This window comes from Hemiscyllium ocellatum, chromosome 21 (genome assembly GCF_020745735.1).
Source record: "Hemiscyllium ocellatum isolate sHemOce1 chromosome 21, sHemOce1.pat.X.cur, whole genome shotgun sequence".
Lineage (NCBI taxonomy): Eukaryota > Metazoa > Chordata > Chondrichthyes > Orectolobiformes > Hemiscylliidae > Hemiscyllium > Hemiscyllium ocellatum.
The window spans coordinates 28,964,744-28,987,845 of NC_083421.1; the positions used below are offsets into that span (position 1 = coordinate 28,964,744).

At 43.1% G+C, this 23,102-nt stretch overlaps 1 protein-coding gene across 2 annotated transcripts in view; it reads left to right on the top strand.

Moving 5' to 3' along the window:
* The window catches only part of brinp1 (bone morphogenetic protein/retinoic acid inducible neural-specific 1), a 355,193-nt gene that overhangs the window by 19,773 nt on the left and 312,318 nt on the right, over nucleotides 1-23,102 (top strand). The window contains exon 1 of one of the 2 annotated variants that reach the window (XM_060841012.1): nucleotides 20,304-20,338. The exons of the other annotated variant lie outside the window; for it this stretch is intronic. The gene's annotated coding sequence lies outside the window, so the exon portion shown is untranslated. Of the gene's footprint in view, nucleotides 1-20,303; nucleotides 20,339-23,102 lie in introns of those variants that run through there. 2 annotated transcript variants of the gene reach the window in all.

The following is a 23,102-nucleotide window of genomic DNA, read 5'->3' on the forward strand; positions in this document are numbered from 1 at the left end:
GGAAAGACCTGGTCAGAGCCAGGGGCATGGAAGAACGGGAAAAGAGAAGTGTGTCACTTGATTTTGTCTCACATTTAGATAAAAGGATAACCACAGTATAATAGATAAAGAATTGGTCAATGCAGGTTGGTCAGATTACAGGTGAGAGTGAGAAAGTGATGAATCAGTGAGGGGAAAAATTGCATTTGAGTGTAACATGAAAGATTGGAGACAGGAAAAAGCTATTCTGCTGCTGAAGTCTGCACTGTTCAGCAAGAACATAACTGATCTGTATTACCAGCTGCTTTTACCTGCCTTTGCTCCATATTCCTTGGTAGTCTTATCTGGCAAAAAAAATCTAGCCGTGTCAGTTTTGAAATCTCAAATTACTCCAGAATTTGATGCCTGAAGATGGAGGGGATTCCAGAATTCTGATACCACTTGCCGTATAGATGTGTTTACTGGTTTGCCATGTAGACGTGTTTGCCGGTTTGCCGTGTAGATGTGTTTACTGGTTTGCTGTGTAGTCATGTTTGCCAGTTTGCCGTGTAGTCGTGTTCGCTGGTTTGCCGTGTAGACGTGTTCGCTGATTTGCTGCGTAGACGAGATTACTAGTCTTGCCGTGTAGACGTGTTTTCTGGTTTGCCGTGTAGTCATGTCTGCCATGTAAACGTGTTTGCCGGTTTGCCGTGTAGTCTTGTTTGCCGGTTTGCCGTATAGACGTGTTTGCAGTGTAATCGTGTTGTCGTGTTTACTGGTTTTGCCATGTGGACGTGTTTGCTGTATAGTCGTGTTTGCCGGTTTGCCATGTAGACGTGTTTGCCGTGTAGACGTGTTTGCCGGTTTGCCATGTGGACGTGTTTGCCGTGTAGACGTGTTTGCCGGTTTGCTGTATAGTCGTGTTTGCCGGTTTGCCGTGTAGACATGTTTGCTGGTTTGCCGTGTAGACTTGTTTGCCGGTTTGCCGTGTAGATGTGTTTACCGGTTTGCCATGTAGACATGTTTGTCGGTTTGCCGTGTAGACGTGTTCGCTGGTTTGCCGTGTAGACGTGTTCGCCGGTTTGCCGTGTAGACGTGTTCGCCGGTTTGCCGTGTAGACGTGTTCGCTGGTTTGCCGTGTAGACGTGTTCGCCGGTTTGCCGTGTAGACGTGTTCGCTGGTTTGCCGTGTAGACGTGTTTGCCGGTTTGCCGTGTAGATGCGTTTGTTGGTTTCACTCCCAAATGGCCTCACTCTAAATTTATGAACATGTTCCATGTTCCTGACTCCTTCCCAGCCGAATTCACTTCTCTGTATCTATCCTGTTGAATTCTTTTGACATTTAAACAGCTCAATTAGGAGACCTTACAGTCTCTGATCCTCAAGGGAGTACTGGCTAAGTGTATGCATCTGAACTCAATTTAATCCTTGAAACCCACTATTATTCTGGTGAATGAATCGTTGTTGCATCAGCTTTAAAAATCAGTATATATCCTTTGTTGGAGAGCTCTTGTGGCACAGAGTTCCTGCATCTGAGCCAAACAGGCCTAGGTTCAAGTCCTACCTATGCCAGAGACTGTCATTTGGACAGGTGGATTAAACATGTCCATATTTTTTCCATGGGTTGTGATGTCCAAAAATGAATGTTATTCTCCAAGCAGAGTGTGACCAAGCAATTCATTCACAATGTACATTATGGTACAAGTATTAATTGAAAATCCTGTAGTGTCATTGGCATCCATGCCAGCGCGCTTGCATATCATAATATTGACTGAACAAAACAAAGTGAACCATTGTAGTAATTAGTCGCGTTGATTTTGCTCAAATAAAATGGTGCTGATGCTTATTCATCAAATTGGCAAATTGAGCAGCGATTTTAAATTCTGACACATAATCATTCACTGTTAACTTCAAGAGCTGTCATTAATAGACTGATGTTCAAAGGAGTGATAATTAGGGCAAGTGATTTGTTATCACAGTGATCCACCTAGAAACTGGGCTCTTCACTGCCTTGGGACTTGTAACGCAAAGTGGTTGAATTCAGACCCCAAGCTGTGTATTAATGTGCAGGACTTGATGTGGTGCAGTGGGGGACGTTGAGCAACACTGAATCGCTTTGTCTTGTGGAACGGGCAGTTGATTTCCTGCTGGATAAATTCTTCAAGTTTCTCAAATGCAAACCGAGGGTCTGTCTCATTGCAGTTTCTCATCCTCAGCTGTTCTATGAAGACTGATCTGATCATGTCTCGACACAAACTCAAATGTAAAAGTAAGACTGATTATCACTAAATTAGAGGTATCCGTGTATCCAAGCAACAACACGTGCACTGAAAGGCTTCTGAGCGCAGCCTAATTTAGTAAGTGTGAATAAAATGCTCACTGTTCTCACTGCAGGGAGGACAGGAAAACCTTTGCAATATGAGACTCATATTGAGTAAAATTAATTGACATCAGCTCGCTTAGCAGTCAGCAGTAAAGATGTGGTATGGATTTTCCGAGGCTTGATTAGTCACGTAGTGAACTATCTTTTGTTTTTAGTTGCTACATTTACTTTTTGAACCTAACTTGATTGTGAGCAGTGTCTCAGTTTGTAGTAGTGTTGCTTTTGTGTCTTAAGTGTCAAGTAGCACCATGTCTATTTCCAGAGACAGGAGCACAAAAATGTAGGTTGACACGGTGGCGCAGTACTGAGGGACAGCTGCTCTGTTGGAAGAGCCACATTTTTATATATGGCAGTTAACCAAGTGTCTATCTGTCCCTCAGATGGATTTAAAAGACCCTATGGCCCCACTCAGGGAAGAGTTCAGAAGATTTTCCCAGTCTTCTGACTAACATTAGTCTCTCAACCAACTCTTAAACCTGGGCATTTTATCCATCGCTGCTTGTGGGAGTTGACAGTATGTAAATTGGTTGCCATATTTCCTACATTACAATAGTGATTCCTTTCCAGCATCAGTGAAGCAATTTGGATGTCCTTAGATGGTTGAAGGTGCCTTAGAAATGCATTTTTTGTGTCTTAATTAAGAGCTTTAGAGGGTAGCACTGCAGCAGCATCCCTCCTTTTGAGTCTGCAGGTTTGAGACACACCACAGGACTGAGTAACCATGGAAGGTGCATTAATAACAAATCCACACATGCTGGTTATTAACCTGCAACTCCTTCCAATGCATGCCAGTGGCAGACAGTAGAAATGGGAGAGACTGCTGGTCTATCCTGATGGAAGAGCAAGGCCGAACCTTTGTCTCACTGTAAGCTTTTCTAGCTCAAAGCAAATCATCCCAACTTCTGTGATCTTCATTTTGAGGTGTTCTCAATCAAAGTGTTCAGATTCACAAAGTATTTGAAACAATGTGGATAAACCAGTTTCGTTGACAAGCACATCAATACTCAGAGATCACACATTTATGATAAATGGTCAAAAAGTGAAGCAGAGAACTTTTCTTAGAGTAGTGTGTTTTTACAATCAAGAATGCACTGTCATTAGGTGGTAGAGTAGATTTAACAAAAATAATTGGCTTTTTTTGATATGTTCATGAGATGTGGACATTATTATCTCAGCTTGCACTTTTTGCCCATTTCTATTTGTTCTGGTGGTGCATTCAATTATATTGTCCATGAAAAAGCTCCCCCAGTGCTGTTAGAAATGCAATTGCAGAATATTGACCCAGTGACACTGAAGGAATGATGAAATGCTTCCAAGTCAGGATGATGTGCGGGGATCAGAAGGGCACTTGCAGGTTGCGTTGTTCCCATACATCGGTTGTCCGTGACTTTCGAGGTAGTAGAAATTAGGGTTGGAAGGGGCTGTCAAGAGTCTCAGAATAATTGGAGAGTAGATGGTACACACTACTGCTTCATGAGGCAGTGAAGGTTTAAGTGTTGGATGGAGTGCCAATCAGTGGACTGCTTTCTCCTGGGTGGTGCCGAGCATCTCAAGTGTTATTGGAACACTATTCCTCCAGGCAAATAGAGGGTATTCTATCACACTCCTTACTTGTGTCTTGTAGATGTTGGACACACTTTGAGGCAATAAGTTACTTGCTCAAAATTCCTAGCCTCTGATCTGTTGTCAGAGCCACGATGTTTGAATGACTCGTCTTTGTATGTTTTGGCCAATGATAACAGCCAGGATGTTAATTGGGTGGAGGGGGAGTGAGCAGGGCTCAATGATTGAATTTGAAGGGTATATGGTTAGACTCTCTTGTTGGAGATGGGCATTACCTGGCACAGTTGTTAGTTTTCACTTATCAGCTAAGCCCAGATGTTGTCCATGTCTTTGTTGCATGATAAAGGTGAGAAATTGTGCATGATGCTGAATGCTTTGCACCAATAGCAAACAAATAAGTTTATGCCCGAAAGGAAAACAGAAGATCATTAAGGAATCAGCTAAGGGTGGTTAAAGCGAGGACACTACCCTGAGGAACTGAAGACTCTTGTGGTGCAGTGGTGGTGTCCCTACCTCTAGGCCAGGAGGTCTGGTTTCAAGTCCCGTCTGCTCCAGAGTTTTGTAAAAATATCTCTGAACAGGTCAACCAGAAAGTACGTAACCTGAGGAGCTCCTGTTGTGATGTCCTCAAACTTCCACACCCATCTTCATTGGGTACTTGATGTAATGGTTGTAATGAGGTTAGGAGAAAGTGAGGACTGCAGATGCTGGAGATCAGAGCTGAAAATGTGTTGCTGGAAAAGCGCAGCAGGTCAGGCAGAATCCAAGGAGCAGGAGAATCGGGCCCATGCCCGAAACGTCGATTCTCCTGCTCCTTGGATGCTGCCTGACCTGCTGCGCATATCCAGCAACACATTGTAGTGAGGTTAGCGAGGTGGACTTCATAGAATATGAATTCCCCAATTGGGGTTTTTAATCTGATCCAATCAGAGAGCCCTAGCTGACAGTTAAGAATGGAGGGAGCTGGGATATTGGTGTCTGTGGAGTTATTCAATGACAATGAGTTTCTGAAGAAATTTGAGTTTTCTTTGAGTTGATATGAGCATTTCTTGTGTCATGCCGTTATTTGGGAAGCTTGACTCATTCAATCCTGTTGCCATAGACTTGGCCCAGTATGTGGAAATAATGCGCTATCTTTTCTGGGCAGATGAGATTGGGGCAGGTGAAAATCAATGATTAATTCCCCCGACAGCTTGTAGACCCACAGCTTGTTTGGTTACTAGGAGCCTAACTTGCCCTGAGGCACCAAATGCTAAAATCATTCAAGATTTGACAGATTTAATTAAGGAATATGATGACTCCAAGACTCCTAATTCTCAGATGTTAAATCAGTTTTACTATGAGAACCGAGGAATCTGTATTGGGATTTTTGACCAGATGAAGACAGCTGGCTGAGGCATGTGACTTGGGTTTAACACTTAATGAGATGCTGAGAGACCGTTTGGTATGTGGGATTAATGATGTAACCATGCAAAAGTGCCTACTAGCTGAAGCCCAACTGGACTTCAAGCAGGTGCTATGACTGGCTTTATCATTGGAAAATATGGCAAATGGAGCTTATGAGTTGTCTGGTATTCCAATGGAAGTGGAAACCCTGGCCAGTCTGACTGAGCTTAGGAAATACCACTTGGGTGAAGGCAATTGCATAGCCTCACTCTCAGGACATATCCTGAACAGAGGGACTCGATGTCAGCCAGCAGCAAAACCCCAAAACAAAGCCAAATCTCATCCAGATAGATAATTATTTCTTTACGTTCCAGGCCATCAAGTCATTGTAGTTGCTGCCAATATGTGGACTTGAGACATTAACAGTCTCATTAGATCTAAATCGTGTAAGAAAGCTCATAGGCCAGTATCCAGGAGACTGCGTACACTGGAGAGTCTACCTGCATCAGGTTTGGAACAGTTAAATTGCTTAGGAACATTCAAATCAGAACCAATCAAAATCAATGTTTAGTTAAATGGTCTCTATTGGCACAGACATATTAGTGATTGTAGAACCAGCCTTTAACAAACTTTGCTCTGGACTCCAACGCTTAAGTTTGCATAAGACCTAGGCTAGACTGAGAACCTATACTGGGGAAAAACTAGGTAAAAACAATGACCGCAGATGCTGGAAACCAGAGTCTAGATTAGAGTGGTGCTGGAAAAGCACAGCAGTTCAGGCAGCATCCGAGGAGCAGTAAAATTGACGTTTCGGGCAAAAGCCCTTCATCAGGAATACAGGATGAAGGGCTTTTGCCCGAAACGTCGATTTTACTGCTCCTTGGATGCTGCCTAAACTGCTGTGCTTTTCCAGCATCACTCTAATCTAGACCTATACTGGGGAACCTTTCCAGATTAAAGGTACAATTTTGGTTCCAGTCTCTTATGAGAAGCAGCAGGTTCAGTTCCCACTGATTGTCGTAAAAGGCTCAGACCCAAGCATGATGGGGTGAAATTGGTTTGAGAAAGATTTACCTTGACTGGCTCAACAATTTTTGGTTAGAAAATGGCTGCCTGAGTGAAGACCTAATTAAATATCTGGAGGGTTTTCTGGAAGGTCTGAGGACTATTAAGCGAGCCAAGGCCACCCTGTATGTTGACCAGGAAGCAATTTTACAATTCTGCAAGGATTTCCCCAGTGCCATTTACCTTACGGGCAAAAGTAGTTGCAGAAATCAGAAGGCTGGAAAGCGAAGGAATCATCAAACCCGTCCAGCTTGCAGAATGGGCAGCACTGGTCATACTGATTGTGAAGTCCGCTGGGTGGTGATTTTACACAAACAGTAAACTGCTTTTTACAGCTGGATAAATATCCAATCCCTCACAAAGAGCATTTACACGCAGTGGTGGCAGGGGGAACTGTCATTCACCAAGTTGGAAATAAGCCATGTGTATCTGTAATTGTGATTAGATAAGGATTCCCAGAAGCATCCTACACTTAATACCCTTAAGGGTTTGTACCAACATTATGTGACTGCCATTGGGGGTATTGTCAGCCCTATGTAATTTTTCAGCAGACAATGAAGAATATTTTACAAGGTCTACCCTAAGTCACCATGTATCTAGATGATGTGCTAATAACAGGGAAGACCAATAGATAACACTTCAAGAACCTACCTTTCTTGCTGGAGGGTATATGCCTAAGAAGGAATAATATGTGTTGAAGGCACTCCAAGTGACCTACTTGGTCTACAGATTCAGCAAGACTGGATCTTCCACCCAATTGGAAGATAAACTGAAGGTGATTAAAGGTGCCCTAGCTCCCCACATTTGCACTGGAGCTTAGGTCTTTTCTTGGGCTGGTGAATTATTATGGAAACTTCATATAAAATTTGGCCTCCATCCTGGCACCTTTGCATCAACTCTTTAAAACAAAGTTCAACATTGGAAACGGATGCATAGGCAAGCCACAGTTTTCAGGGAAGTGAAGAAACAACTGTCTCTCTCCAAGGTGTTGGCACCCTGTGATCCCAAGCGAGATCTGGTCTTTACATGCAATGCCTTCCGTATGGCATCAGACGAGTATTAGCTCATAGGTGGCTCAATGGAGAGGAATGTGCAGCAGCATGTGCATCTAGGACTTCGGCTAATGCAGAGCACAAATATGCCTAGATACGAAAGGAAGGATCGGAATAAAAAAATTCCACTAATACCGTTACGATGTAATAATAACCGACCACAAACCTCTGCTAGGTCTGATTAAAGAGGACAAGGCAATGCCGCCCATAGCTTCAGGCCAAATTCAGTGGTGGGCTCTAATACTAAGTGCATATATTTACAAGTTGGAACACCGTTCAAGATACAAGTAGTAAATGCAGATGCATTGAGCTGCCGCCCACTGGCAGATACACCCCCAGTGGGACCACCACTGGAACCACCACTGGAAGGTTCTGTGATGGTTTCAATTTTTCTGGACACGCTTCCCATCACAGCTGCATGCTCTGATGTAGAAGGATCCGGTGCTGGCAAAACTGAAACAGCTGCTGGTGATGGGGGAAGCCAAAGAGCCATCACAACCAGAATTGAAACCGTTTTGGACCCAGAGAGACCAGATCACAGTCAAGGACGACATATTGCGTGGGTTTCCTCCGGGTGCTCCGGTTTCCTCCCACAGTCTAAAGATGTGCGGGTCAGGTGAATTGGCCATGCTAAATTGCCCGTAGTGTTAGGTAAGAGGTAAATGTTGGTGTGGACTTGTTGGGCCGAAGGGCCTGTTTCCACATTGTAAGTAATCTAATCTAATATTATTATGTGGAGCAAGCATGATTGTTCTGAGCAAACATCACTGCCAGATACAGGGGAAACCCCACCAGGATCATCCAGGGGTTTCAAAAAATGTTGGCAAGAAGTTATGTGTGTCAGAATTGGATGCAGACCTAGCTACATTGGTGGCACCAGTGTCTAGATGCTAGCAAGGAGAACAATGACCAGCAGCAGCTTCCCCCACTTCTGTAGGAATGGCCAAGTAAACCCTGGACTCAGTTGCACATTGACAATGTAGGTACTTCCATGGACTCCATGTTTTTAGTCATTGTGGTTACCCACTCCCAAGTGGCTGGACATGCAGAGAGTTAATTCGTCAAACATGGGAACAACAGTAGAAAAAGCTTGCACACATCTTTTGCCGTACACAGACTCCCAGATATGTTGGTCACAGATGACAGGCCCTGGTTTACCAAAAGAGAATTTGAATATTTCCTAATATCGAATGACATTTGACATATAAAGACAGTTCCATACCATCCATCATCCAATGGTCTGACAGAAAAAATCAGTCCAAACTTTGAAGACAGGCATAAAGAAATGGCCGACGGCATCACTAGATACCAACTAGTGAAGCTCTAGATTCCTGTTTGATTGTAGGATCCCACCCCCTGCCATGCAAATACAGGGATAGCTCCAGTAGAATTGCTAATGGGGAGAAGACTCTGCACCAAGTTAAATCTGATTTGCCCAGACCTGGAGTAGAGGATGAAGTGGCATCAGGAACATCAGTGCCAGACACAAGACTTCGCAAAGTGAGAGAGTTTATCTCGAGGGACGATGTTTGGTTTAGGAACCATGGAAATGGCCCTGCATGGGTAAGAGGCATGGTCAACATGTCAGGTCCAGTGACATATCAAGTTTGTGTAGGTATGCTTCTGAACAAGCACATGGACAATATAAAGGCTGCAAACTCACAAGCAGTGTGGGAGCAACATGTGCCTGACTCCTCAACAGCCCTTTCAACTGTTTCGCACATTATGTGGTTTTCTTCTCCATCCAGCAGTGAAGATGCCTCAGAATTTGAGATGGATGTAGCGGATTTTGCCACGTCAATGCCTTTGCCACCTGAAGAAGAGAATGAATTTTCTTCCGAGACTCTTAGGGTACAAGAGACAAGCTACTGTGTGTGTTACGCTCTGCTCGTATCAGAGGCAGAGTCAGAGGAAGCTAAGTTAGTGCTAAAATGCCCCAGAAGGAGCTACTGAAAAAAGAACCAGTCTATGTTCTCAGACTCTGAGGGTGGGGATTTAGTGTCCATGGACTTTTCTGTCCATGTTTGGATCAAACTTGTGATGATATCTGGAGCTGACAGGCCTTGGTGGAACCCAAACTGAGCATCTTCAAGTAGATTATTGTGGAGTGAGTGTTGCTTAATAGCACTGTCGATGAAACCTTCCATCATTGCTGTTGCTTGAGACTAAGTGACAGGGCAGTAATTGTGCAGGTTTGTTTTGTTTTGCTTTTTTTCCACATATTTGGATAGTTGCCACTATTGTAGCTCTACTGGACCAACTTGGCCGGGGCAGAGCTAACTCTAGAATGCAAGTCTTCAGTAATAATTGGAGAGCAGTAAGGAAGAGACTAATTGGATGGCACTTTCAATCAACTGGCATAGGCATGATGGATGAAGTGGTCACATTCAGAGTTGCACGTTGCTATGAAATAAATAATCTCGTACAGCTCATTCTTTGTTCCTTATGAACATCATGGAATCTTTCACATTGATTTGAGTACACAGAGGCCCACAATTTACTAGCTTAGAAAGTCATACAACACAGAAGCAGAACCTTTGGAACAACTCCATGCTGACAAGTTTCACAAAGTAAACCAGTCAATTCTGCCTGCATTTGGCCCATTTTAGATTAGATTAGATTCCCTACAGTGTGGAAATCCTTCTTAACATTTCCTATTCATGTACCTGTCCAAATGACTTCTAAATGTTGTATCTGAAGGACAAAAACTCTGACCGTGCTGCACAGTGTCACTCCATTTTGGACCATAAGACCAGATGACAAAGGAGCAGAAATTAAGCCATTCAGCCCATTTTCTGGTTCTGTAATAGAGTTGGAACTTGCAACTTTCTTAGAAAGAACCACCAACTGCAGTAAAACAGGATGTTGCTAAAGCATGGTTCACACTTGCAAAACTTAGCATGGTGAGTATTGTAACGTGGAGTGGGAGAATTTTATGGTCACACATTTTAATGTTTCCTCTGAAAACAAAAAAAAATGCTGGAGATCACAGCAGGTCAGGCAGTATCCATGGAGAGAGAGAGCAAGCTAACATTTTGAATCCAGATAACTCTTCATCAGAGGTAAAAACAATGACTGCAGATGCTGGAAACCAGATTCTGGATCAGTGGTGCTGGAAGAGCACAGCAGTTCAGGCAGCATCCAACGAGCAGCGAAATCGATGTTTCGGGCAAAAGCCCTTCATCAGGAATAAAGGCAGTCAGCTGGAAGCATGGAGAGATAAGCTAGAGGAAGTTGGGGGTGGGGAGAGAGTAGCATAGAGTACAATAGGTGAGTGGGGGAAGAGATGAAGGTGATAAGTCAAGGAGGAGAGGGTGGAGTGGATAGGTGGAAAAGGAGCTAGGCAGGTCGGACAAGTCATGGGGACAGTGCTGAGCTGGAAGTTTGAAACTAGAATGAGGTGGGGCAAGAGGAAATGAGGAAGCTGTTGAAGTCCACATTGATGCCCTGGGGTTGAAGTGTTCCGAGGCGGAAGATGAGGCGTTCTTCCTCCGGGCGTCTGGTGGTGAGGGAGTGGCGGTGAAGGAGGTCTAGGACCTCCATGTCCTCGAAAGAGTGGGAGGGGGAGTTGGGCCCTCCCCCACTCACCTATTGTACTCTATGCTACTCTCTCCCCACCCCCAACTTCCTCTAGCTTATCTCTCCATGCTTCCAGCTCACTGCCTTTATTCCTGTTGAAGGGCTTTTGCCCGAAATGTCGATTTCGCTGCTCGTTAGATGCTGCCTGAACTGCTGTGCTCTTTCAGCACCACTGATCCAGAACTCTTCATCAGAGCTGATGTAAAGTGTGGGAGGAGCAGCATTTATGCTATAATTGTGGGGGGAACGCAGTGTGCTGGGGGAGAAAAGATATTGTTAGTTAAGTGATTGAAATGTGAGAATGGCAGAACAATGATGTGTCTAACCGCCAGATTGGAAAGAACAGACAGTCCCATTAGCATTGGGGAGGGGGGGAGAGGCAAGGGATATGGTGACAGAGAATGCAACAAGTGAAGCTAAAAGAAAAGGGAGGGAGTTTACAAATTGAAGGTGTTGAACTCAACATTAAATCCAGAAGGGACTGCATTCTCACATTGTGATCACTTAATCTAAACTATCAACATCCTTTCTCCCCCAGCACTCCACTGCATAAATGCTGCCTCCTCCATGCTTCATGTCAGCTCTGATGAAGAGTCATCTCGACTCGAAACGTTAGTTTGTTCTCTCTCCACGGATGCTGCCTGACATGTTGTGATCTTCAGCATTTTTTGCTTTCAGTACAGATTCTAGCATCAGCAGTAGAACATAGAACATAGAAAAGTACAGCACAGAACAGGCCTTCTGGCCCACGATGTTGTGCCAAGGTTTAATCCTAATGTAAAATATAATAACTTAACCTATGCACTCCTCAACTCACTGCTCTCCATGTACCTGTCCAGCAGTTGCTTAAATGTCCCTAATGACCCTGCTAATTTGCTCCTGGTTAACATTTCCTCTGTTATATTAAATAGTTTCTTAGAAGAAATTGTATGGCCTAGATATTTGGAGCTGCATGTTCTGCTGTGTAGACAAATATCTGTATGTTTTCAACATGTTCTATTCATTAGGTGGAGAACTTGGAGAGTAGTGCTGGAAAAGCACAGCAGGTCAGGCAGCATCCAAAGAGCAGGAAAATCGACGTTTCGGGCAAAAGCCCTTCATCAGGAACTTAGACAAGAAGTCAGTCTAATGAATTCCTTGCTGTGCTCAGAATTAGAGAAAACAAGGTAATGAAGTACTCCTGCCTTAGCCTTGCTGTGTTGTAATCTTAGCTTTGAGATAGTGCTGTTGCCTCCGAGTCTATAAATTTGTGGGTTCAAGTTTCCCCTCCAGTGATTACAGGCAGTTGACATGCAAAACTGCAGGAGAGCTGTGCTCTTCGAGGTGGAATCTTTCAAATCAGATCCTAAGACAAGATCCTGGCCTCTTTAACAACAGAAGAAAATGCTGGAAAACCTCAGCAGGTCTACGGAGATGTGTGCTTTCTCTGTGAGACATGAACGGTCTGATAACACAACACGAAAAAGATCAGATGGGAAGTCCTTTGAAGCCCTCAACATGACCTTTAAATGTTTGATTTTATGGTTTATTGATTATGTACTGATTATGGAACTTGCTGTGAGCAATTGGCTTTCCATGTTTTCCTGCAGTATAACAGAAACAATACTAAACTTAATTGGATTTAAAGTGTTTTGGGATAATCTGAGATCATGACTGACAGTGTGAACAGTATGACATTCTTCCACAGTTAGTGCTTTTAATGACAGTTAAACAGGAATAATGCACTGTGAAGATGCTACATCTATGTTGTATTTATGCTGTAAGAGTATTATATACATGCAGCGATGGTAGTCCTTCCAGCTAACTGTGCACAGTTTGCTTCCTGAAGTATGTAAGTCATCAGATAGATAGCAATCTGCAACATTGGTGATGCTGACAAGATCAGGAAGAATTGAGAATGAGTCAAGTCGTTTCACAGTGGCGTGCCTCAGTTGGTTCTGGTTCAAGTTCCTCTGGCTACTTATTGCTTCATTAATTGCATGTGGCACTGCAGGAATTCTGGAATCATGGAAAAAGGCAGGGGAGGAAAACAAAAGCATGAAAATCCCAAGCAATGTAGCGTGCAGCTCAAGACAAAATGGTGGGGAATTTTCCACACAGGTTAAAATTTTCAAAAAAATAGTTCATTGAAGTTTCAACAAGCACTGATTGAAATTTGGTGAAGATTATAATCTGATCTAACACTGCAGAGAAAGAAGAGAGTGTTGGAGCTATTAGATTTTGGATAAGCATTTAAACTGAAGACGTAATGCTCCCTCCAGTAGAATATAAAAGCAAATCCTTGACATTTTGGGAAGAACGAGAAGCTTTCTCACTCTCCAGATCTATACAAGCTGCTTCCTCAACCAGTAGTTGTGGTCGATGTCCCCATTATTTAAATACAATAGACAATAGACAATAGGTGCAGGAGTAGGCCATTCAGCCCTTCGAGCCTGCACCGCCATTCAATATGATCATGGCTGATTAGTATCCTCTTCCTGCCTTATCTCCATCTGAAGTGGAAGTGATTTCATCAGTCACAAAGATTACAACTGAACTTAGGTTAAGGAATTTGATTATAGTTGGAGAAGGGTTTATGTTTCTGCCATCACTTTTCATGCTGCTTTTGAGTGATCCCAGAGAAAAGAGAAATCCAAGACATCTGGGGAAGTCGAGGTGTGATGGTAATGTTACTGGACTAACAGTCTATAACGCTAGTGTGGTTGATGGTGAAATTAGAATTTAATAAAAAGTTTTTCGTATGGTGACCATGTAAGTGTCAAATGGTCCACTAATATCGATATCAATGATTTGGATGAGAATGTACAAGGCATGATTAGTGCATTTGCTAATGATGCTAAAATAGGTGGTATCATGGACAGTGAGGAAGATTCTCAGAAATTGTAGCAAGATCTTGATCACTGGGGAAGTGGGCATGGAAGTGGCAAATGGAGTTTAATGTAGGTAAGTGTGAGGTCTTGCATTTTGGAAAATCAAATCAAGGTAGGAGTTTCATGATGAAGAGTAGCACCTTAAGGAGTGTACTGGTGCAGAGGGACCTTTGAGTTTAGGTTCACAGTTCTCTGAAAGTGGAGTCAGAGGTGGACAGGGCAGTGAAGAAGCCTTTTGGCACACCAGCCTTCATCGGTCAAAACATTAATATAGAATTTGAGAAGTTATGTTGCAACTATGCAAAACATTAGTGAGGCTGCACTTGTTCGGTTTTGGTCACCTTGTTATACAAAGGGCGTTATTAAACTGGAAAGAATGCAGAAGAAATTTACAATGGACTCAATGGACTGAGTTATATGGAGAGGTTGCACAAGTTAGGACTTTTTCTTCAGAGCATTGGAGAATGAAGGGGAACTTATAGAGGTGTACAAGATCATGAGAGGCATATATAGGGTGATTACATTCAGCCTTTTCCCCAGGGTTGGGGAATCGAGTATTAGAAGGCATCAATTTAAGGTTAGAGGGGAAAGAATAAAAGGGAACCTGAGGAAACTTTTTTACACAGAGGGTGGTATACATGGAATGAGCTGCCAGTGGAAGTGGTTGAGGCGGGTACATTAACAACATTTAAAAGGCATTTGGACAAATGCATGGACGGGAAAGGTTTAGAAGGATATGGACTAAGTGCAGGGAAATGGGGTTAACGTGGATGGACCAGTTTGAGAGAAAGAGCCAGTCTCCATGCTGTAGGACTCTGATTGTATGACTGTATAATATCTTTTAGAGAAGTAGATCATCCATTCTTACCTGGTCTGGCTTACATGTGACTTCAGATGCACACCACTCTTAATTGCCTTCTCGTCAATTGGAAAGGAGCAATCAATAATGGCTGAACCAGTGATGACCACACACAAACTAAAACAGAAATTGCTGGAAAAGCTCAGCAGATCTGGCAGCATCTTTGGAGTGTAATCAGCGTTAACCTTTCGAGTCTAGTTACCCTTCCTTAGAACTGATGGTGGCTAGGAAATAGTTGGATTTTTTTTGTAGAATTAAGGTGGAGGGAGGGAATAAGGAATAAACGATGGTTGGAAATAGAGCCCAAGGAAAGAGAAGAACAGTCAGACAAAGGATTGGGTAACGATTAGCATAGGAGACAATTCTCGGCTTACAGTAGGTTCTAAATAATTCTAGGTGATGTGATAACAAGGGCTGGTATGTGGGGGTTGGAATGAAGACATGGGATAAGATGCTTCAAGCCCTCAAGTCATTGAACTCAATATTGAGCTCAGAGGGCTGTAGAGTTCCCAAGTGGAAAATGAGGTGCTGGCACTGAGCTTCCCTGGACCACTGCAGCAAGCCTAAGACCAAGATGTTGGCCAGGGAACAGGTCGGTGTGTGGATGTAGTAGGCAACTGGAAGCTCAGGGTCTTTTTTGTGATCAGAATGTGGGTGTTCTGTGAGGTGGTCATCCTGTCTGCACTTTGTTTCCCCTGTGTTGAGGGGACTACATTGTGAGGCAGTGAATGCAGTAGATTGGATTGCGGTAGAATAGACTATGATGCCCACATCCCTTCAGTGATTGTTTTGAAAAATTGCAGTGTATAATATACACATGGTGATTGATTCTCTGCTTTGATGCCTTGCTGCTGTCTGGCAAAGAGTTTGCTAACTGTGCCTCATGCTAGGAGACTGCTGTGTGGCAAGAGGGGTGGGTAGGCCCTCAGCTATACGGGGCTTGATATTGTGCAGTTGGCATTATTCTACACACTAACCTATCATTGAATGATTAATCCCATAATTGAACTATCTGTCCCTCCAACTGTTGCAAGTTACATTGACATTTGTTAATTTATGAATATTTTCTTTCCACATGCAAGTCCCCTAAAAAGAAGCAGCAATACATTAAGCAAACATCTAGTTGCAAGGAGATACCTTGAAGGTATGACAAAAAACATTTTGTAGCAGCTTTGTTTGTTCTTTGTGCAAAATCTTTCAGGAGACATCCATAAATATTCTGTGAACTGTCAGCCTTTGCAAATAGTGGATATCAGATCCAGATCTTTACCCCAGCAGCACTATTCAGACATACGTGCTCACTGGAAGGGTCCTGGCTTTTTCTTTTCTTTTGCTGCATTGCAGCAGGGACCTCACAGACTGAAACTATTCACTGAAAGCGCAGTCGAAGCGATTGACAGCTGTTCCCAGTCATGGATTTGGATTTCAACCTCAATCATTATTTAAACTCAGTTATCCATTCCCGAGAGGGGGTTGGATACCTGCCAGTTCTAAAAAGATGGGCACTCAGCACTCAGAGACCTCAACTTAAAATGCCTCGGCCAACTGAAGTAAAATGATCACAAAGTGGAAATCTATGGTTGGACAGTTGATGGAGGGATAACTTGGAGATCAATAAGAGAACATTGAACATTTTTTGAGTACAGCAAGAAGTAATTATTGCTTTCAGTCTTTGTTAATCTCTCCAGTAACCTCGGGTAAATCACTTGGCTTTCTTTCTTGCAAACTTTTCAATTATCCAAGTGCTCGTGATGGGCTGGTAAGAGATGCATTAGAGTAGAGACTCATGCTTATGTTTTTTAGTTTTATTTTTAGTCCTCTGATGAATGGAACAGAGAGTGGATCTGAGCTTGGGGCTGGAGTGGCCCTGAGACTGGGAGTGGGCCTTGGACTGGGACTGGGTCTGGGAGTGGGCCTTGGCCTAGGAATGGGCCTGGGCCTGGGCCTGGGCCTGAAGCTGGGGTGGGCCAGGGGCTAGAGAGGGCCAGGGGCTGGAGTGGGCCAGGGCCTGGAATGGGTCTCAGACCAGATGTGGGCCTGGGACTGGGCCTGGGCCTGGGAATGGAGTGGGCCAAGGAATGGAGTGGGCCTGAAACCAGGTGTAGGCTTGGGATGGAGAGCAGCTCGGAAGCCTTGAAGTGAAGGCAAGAAGGTGGGCCTGACAGAGATTGGGGTCAGGAGAACCAATTGAGAGGCCATGGGAGTATGGATAATTCTCTGCAAATGGAGAATCCTAGTGGAGGGATTCACTCCCTTTCCAGACCTCCAGTCCAGCCATGAGGGTATCCATGCTAACCCTGTTGTGTGGATTGCCCCTGCCCTCTCACTCCACTGTTAAGTTATTACTAAATTCAGGTGGGGAAGGAAAGGACACTTTCCAAGTGACTTTTAATTAACCAGTTGCCATTCTCAATTAGCCCAAGGGTGAGGACCTGTGTGGGGAGGCGGACAACAGGCAAAGCATGTCCCACAATCAGAGCTGAACTTTCAGCTCCCACCTCAACCACTGGATTCTCTCCCCTACTCCCAAAGTCTTTCTCCCTCCCCTAGCTTGCTCCTGTGTTGGGGGGTAGGGGGGAGGGAGGGGTGGGGGGAAGGTGGGGTGGAGGGGTGGTGTTGGTGGTGGGCAGGCTGCATTCATTTCCAATCATTAATACAGTCTGATTGAATCTCTGGCCTCCCTATCTATAACTCAATGCTGAGTTGTTGTATTCAGGGTTTTCAAGCAGGCATTATGTTACATTGCACAGCGTCAGCTGAATATTCGAAATGGCTGAGCTGAGCAAAACCTCCACTTGTTGGTGAAAACCTGCCAGCTGACATTTACAAGTGATGACATGGTGATGTATCCATCTGGAGAAGTGAACCTTTGGGTCTTCCGTTTGTTTTTGCTGGAATCGGCAGAAGGGGACGTGGCTCAGAATAAAGGACAGGAACTAAAGTAAACAAAGTTCCTCGAACACGGTGAGACATAAACTCTCAAGAGCGGGTGAAGTAAAAACTTCATTTTAAAGTGAAATGTAGTGTGCAACACTCCCTGAATAATACAAATTTCAAGTTGAAAGGTCAAATGAGTCAAAGGAAAGACAAGTTGAAGAGAATATACTTTCTCTTACGCCAGAGATACGATGACCTTCAGGTTAAACTCAGCAGCAATTGTCTCCCTCAAATGAGAAAGCAGTCAGTATGTTTTCTCGTACTATGGTGACTTCCAATTGACCTTTGGTTTTAAATACATTCCAAGGACTAACTGGGGACCGGACAGACACTGATGCAGAAAATTGTAGCGTCCCCACCAAGAACAAAAGAGAAATACAGCACAGGAACAGGACCTCCATGTCTGTGGTGATCATCATGCCCTAACTAAACTAAAAAATAAACCCTCTGCCCTTATTCTATCTGTATCCCTCTATCCCCTCCCTAATCATGTAACCATCCAGATGCCTCTTAAAGGTTGCCAATATGCCTGCTTCTGCCACCTCTTCTGGAAGTGCATACCAGGCTCCTACCACTCTCTGCACTGACAAGCCTCCCTCGCACATCTCCCTTAAACTTGCCCCCTTTCACCTTGAACCTGTGTCCCCTTGTAATTGAAACTTCAACCCTGGGCAAAAGTCCCTGACTATCCACCCAATCAATGCCTCTTATAAGTGTGTAGACCTCTATCAGGTCTCCTGTCAGCCGCCATCTTTCCAGTGGAAACAATCCTAGTCTCTTTAACCTTTCCTCATTGCCAATGTCCTTGAGTCAGGGAAGCCTTCTCTGCATTCCCTCCAAAGCTTTCATGTCGTTCTGGTAGTGTAGTGACGAAACTGCACATAGTACTCCAAATGCAGCCTAACAAGGGTTTATGTGGCTTCAAAATGGTTTTCCATGACTGCAGTTAACTACACTCTGATAAAGGGCATTTTAGGAGTTAGGTGCCAATTAATATTTGCTGCTTTGATCTGCTACCAGGGAGGAAGCTCAAAAGGATTACATTTACCATGTGCAGAATTACAAATGTATCTATAACATCTTGTTTGTCCACAATTATTTGGAATATGTGTTGAGATGGATTGATTCCTTCGAGTGCAGCGAATGCAGGATCAGCTCAGCTGTACTTTGTGGCTGCTTTGTGGATAATGCCTTGCTTATCTCCATTTCTACAGCTCAAAAACCCTGAAAGCTACAATCTCACCCCCGAGACACCAGAAGTCTAATCTGTGTCAGGGAACCAGGAGATCTGAATAAAGGCCAGGAGTGAAAATAAACAAAGCTCCTTTAACACCTTTTAGTTAGTTGGTCTTTGACCGATACAGACAAAAGATCTTTTGCTGTGCTGTGGACTTCTGTGACTGTATGAACACGAGGAGATTGGGGCATCAACTCAAGGAGTGGATGAAGCAAGAACTTTAGTCTTCAGTGAAATATGGTGTTCAATGTTACCTGAAAAAGATGCTAATGCCCATCACTTTGGAGGCGCCAGCTATGAATCAAACCTCAATCTAGATACTGGAGTCCCAAATCTGAACAGTGCAGAGCTGATCTATTGGTGATCTTATGTGACATAGAAAGTCCCGAGATACTAAGGAGGATCAAGTGAGTTCTGCCTACGGTCCTTGGTTATATATGCCTTTGAATACCATGAGTTAGGACAGGGGCAGGGAGCCAACCTGCTGACACTTAGTGAGTTGGTGTTATAAATATGTGCTGGGCAGTACGACAGGTTTGGGAAGGGTCAACTGGATTTTGTAGAACTTGGGGAAAACTGTAAGCTGAAATAAGATGGGGGTGGGTTTGGGAGAGAGTAAGTTCTTTCACAGCATGAGTGCATGCCCTGACATTTTTCACCATTTTCTCCAACTCATACATAGATTCCAATTACCAGAGAGCCTGTTCTCCAGGGCTGGTGGCCCATAGGTGGCCCTGTGGCATTTTGGAGAGTTGAAGTGCCCTCATGAAAAGAATGTGGTTTTGTAAAATTTGGGTTCTGTCTTCACTCTCTGCTTTCTGCTCAACGTGAACCTGTGCAAGGCATAAGCTAAAAAGTTAAACTTATGTACTATCCAGGGAAAACCCGAGCTCTTGGGTTTCATATCAAAATATTTGAACAACCTCCTTCCTTCCCTTACCCACAAAACTCACTTAGTTAATAATTGAATACAAGTGTCGTCCATATATCATAGTGTAAAGTTATACTGTGTCATCAAAAGACTAATATGCAGGGAAAAAAAAACATTTTTGAACGTCAGACAATTCGGGTCTCTTCCCATATCCCACATGAGCTATTTAAATACACAAGTTTGTCTAAAGTAACTAATGGGGCTGTAAGTCTTGACAATGCTCCAGTTGAAAGGAAGTCCTTCCCATTCAAAGCTAGGCACTTCAGCAGTTGCACCAGGATAGCAGGACAAGATATACCTGGAATTTAAAGAAGGTTAAAGTGTTGTAAGCTGCTCTGGTGTGAAATAATCAGAGGAGAAAGGCAAGTGACTCTCAGGCTGCTGTTGAATGACCAAACCCCTGTGTCATGCAGGTTAATTTAATTTGACACCATCTGGCACATGTAGAGGATCAGTGCACAGGTGAGTACAAACAGCAACACTGGTAAACAGCCAACTCTGCAGCATAAGGCGAAGCTGGTAAGGAAGGAGCTCATTGAAGGTTACAAAATATTAATTATCTCAGATCAGACAAATTCTGAATAAGAAGTACTTTTGAAGGGAGATTCCACTAAGAGTTTCAAGGGCAGGGTCAGATCGAAAAGCTTGTGTACTGCAAAATCGAGCACTCAAGAGAGAAGATCTGAGTTTTGAGGCCGCTGAGGGATTTGGAAAATTGGACCCAAAGAGGCTTTCCTGTACTTAGAGAATTGCAATATCTGGGTTGTTAGTTTGAAGATGAGGAAACATATGAGAATGGGTAATTCAAGTAAAATCTCTTGAGCACAAAGCTTATTGATGTACAAGTGCCTCTCTGGGTGATTGTACTGAGAAACTTTAAATGCTCCAAAAACAAAACCGATCATTTCTCCATCTGAAGCAATTCAAGAATGTTAAATGTTATAAATAATAAAGTAGATGATTGGATGCACAGACTAAATGACCCAATTGTTTTTCTCCTGCCTGAACTGTCTTGCAATCTTAATGGTCATGTTTGTTTGTGATGTCATGGAGTAGAGAGGAGAAATAAAATAGGGATCAGTTTTCCTCCGTTGAGAACTGGTTAAAAAAAGGGGCATTTCTGAAATAGAATTAACTAAAAGAAACAAGCATTTTCAATCAGATGTTGATTTAGGGTAATTATCTGTCAATTTTGATAGTTTAAGTGAATGTTAAAGATCAAGGCTTTTATCAATCACAGTGAATTCTCCTGTTAAGCTTGTCAATGTCTTTCTTACAACTGACATCACCATAATGAGTTAACGGCTCTGTCAACTGATTTGATGTTTGTTGGACATTGCTTTCATGAGATTAGCTAGCTACATATTAGCCCACATTGCCTCCATTTGAAAACATAATTAATTAGGTGTGAACTCTTTTGATTGCCCAGAGAGGTGTGATAGATGCTATATTAATGCAAGTTCTTTCTTTACGTAAGTGCTTATCACAACTTCCAGAAACATGTTTTAACGCTTTCATGTGTAATCAATTACCTTGATGTGCAACAACTGTTATAAAGCTAAACCATAAGGTGAAGAGTAATTTCATTGCAGCTGGAGGCATTCAATTCTGCATCTCCTTGTATGAGATGCAAAACACAAGGCCACTTATCATGGCTATCCTGCATCATACTTTTTCATCCGTAGGCCCAAAATCTAAGCTTTCTTTCTCAAAAAGGAAGCACTTTAAGTCAGGCATAAAGGGGACCTTGACCACCCTATGAACCTAGCTAGAAAAATGCAGGAAGACGACAACAGCATGCAATTACATCTTTCCTTTAACAAAGCAAAGATGCTTTAAGGGAGGTGTTTGACACAAAAGAACAAAATTATATACTAAGGCAGCTGGCCAGAAGGTTTGTCTGTGTCTTAAGGGTTGTCTTGAAGGAGCAGAGGGAGGAAAAGAAGCAGAGAATATTTAAGAAAGAGAGTTCCAGTGCTTGGAGACCATATGTCTGAAGATATAGCTGCAATGGATATGCAAGAAGGCATGATTGGAGGAGTACAGAGTTCTCAGAGTTGTAAGGCAAGAGGACAAAATTGAGATGGACAGGAGTGAGATTCTAGAGGGATTTGAAAACAGACTTCAGAATCTCAAGATTGAAGTACCGCCAGAGATAAAGTCCAAGTGGAAAGGTTGGGAAAGGCATCAGCAAAACTTGGTTCATTCTTGCAGCAATTGAAGTTTGCATTGACGTTGACTGAACATTAATATTTCATAACTGAGTCTAAGAGATGGATACAGGGCCCATTGAGTCACCAGTTGGAAAGTAAACAAAAATATAAAGGAGCATTTAACTGACAGTTGTATGTCAAGATTTGTGAAGCAGAAGTCTTGATGTACAACATTCTAATAATCCAACCAAACAAAAACTGAAGGAACTTGTAAAACCCCTGTAGCATCCCTTGTTTTGTTGGTTGCAGTGACATCCCCTCGATGCTTTTAACACAAAGCTTCATTATTCATGGCTTTCATTTAGTCACAGCATCATAGTGATTCCTCGCAACCTTCTGTGCGTTTAACTCACTTTTAAAAGTGCATTTCTTCACTTGTTCTTTTAACTTCCTACACTCTCCTAAAACCTCAGCACCTTCTGCATTTTGTATTTCCCAATGTGGAGTTCCATTAGAGATGTCCTATGTAGGAAATGAAAAAGCAGCCAAGCTATACTGTCATAGCTGGGCTAGGGGATATGCTCAGAAATTGTGTTTTGTTGCGATTCTTGCTAAAGCTTTTCAATTATTGCTTTGAAGCTTCAGTAGTGTCAAGGTTTTGAAGTGTAATCCAAATTTCAGCAGATGTTCTTTTTTTTAACTTTCAATTTTGTCCACTGGTAACAGGAGCACACAGAGGCTTTTGATAGCAGTTAGGCATGATATCTCAATCACATTGTGGACAGAGACTTAGTATCTAAGCACACATTGGTCAGACATTACTCATACAGTGGGATACAGAAATAACCGAGGAGAAAGTGAGGACTGCAGATGCTGGAGATTAGAGCCAAGATTAGAGTGGTGCTGGAAAAGTACAACAGGTCAAGCAGCATCCGAGGAGCAGGAAGATTGAAGTTTTGAGCAAAAGCCCTTCATCAGCCCTTCATTCCTGATGAAGGCTTTTGCCCGAAATATTGATTTTCCTGCTTCTTGGATACTGCCTGACCTGTTGTGCTTTTCCAGCACCACTCTAATCTCTACAGAAATAACCAGTACAGAAAGACTTTTTCGAGTAAATGGTGGAAAATAAA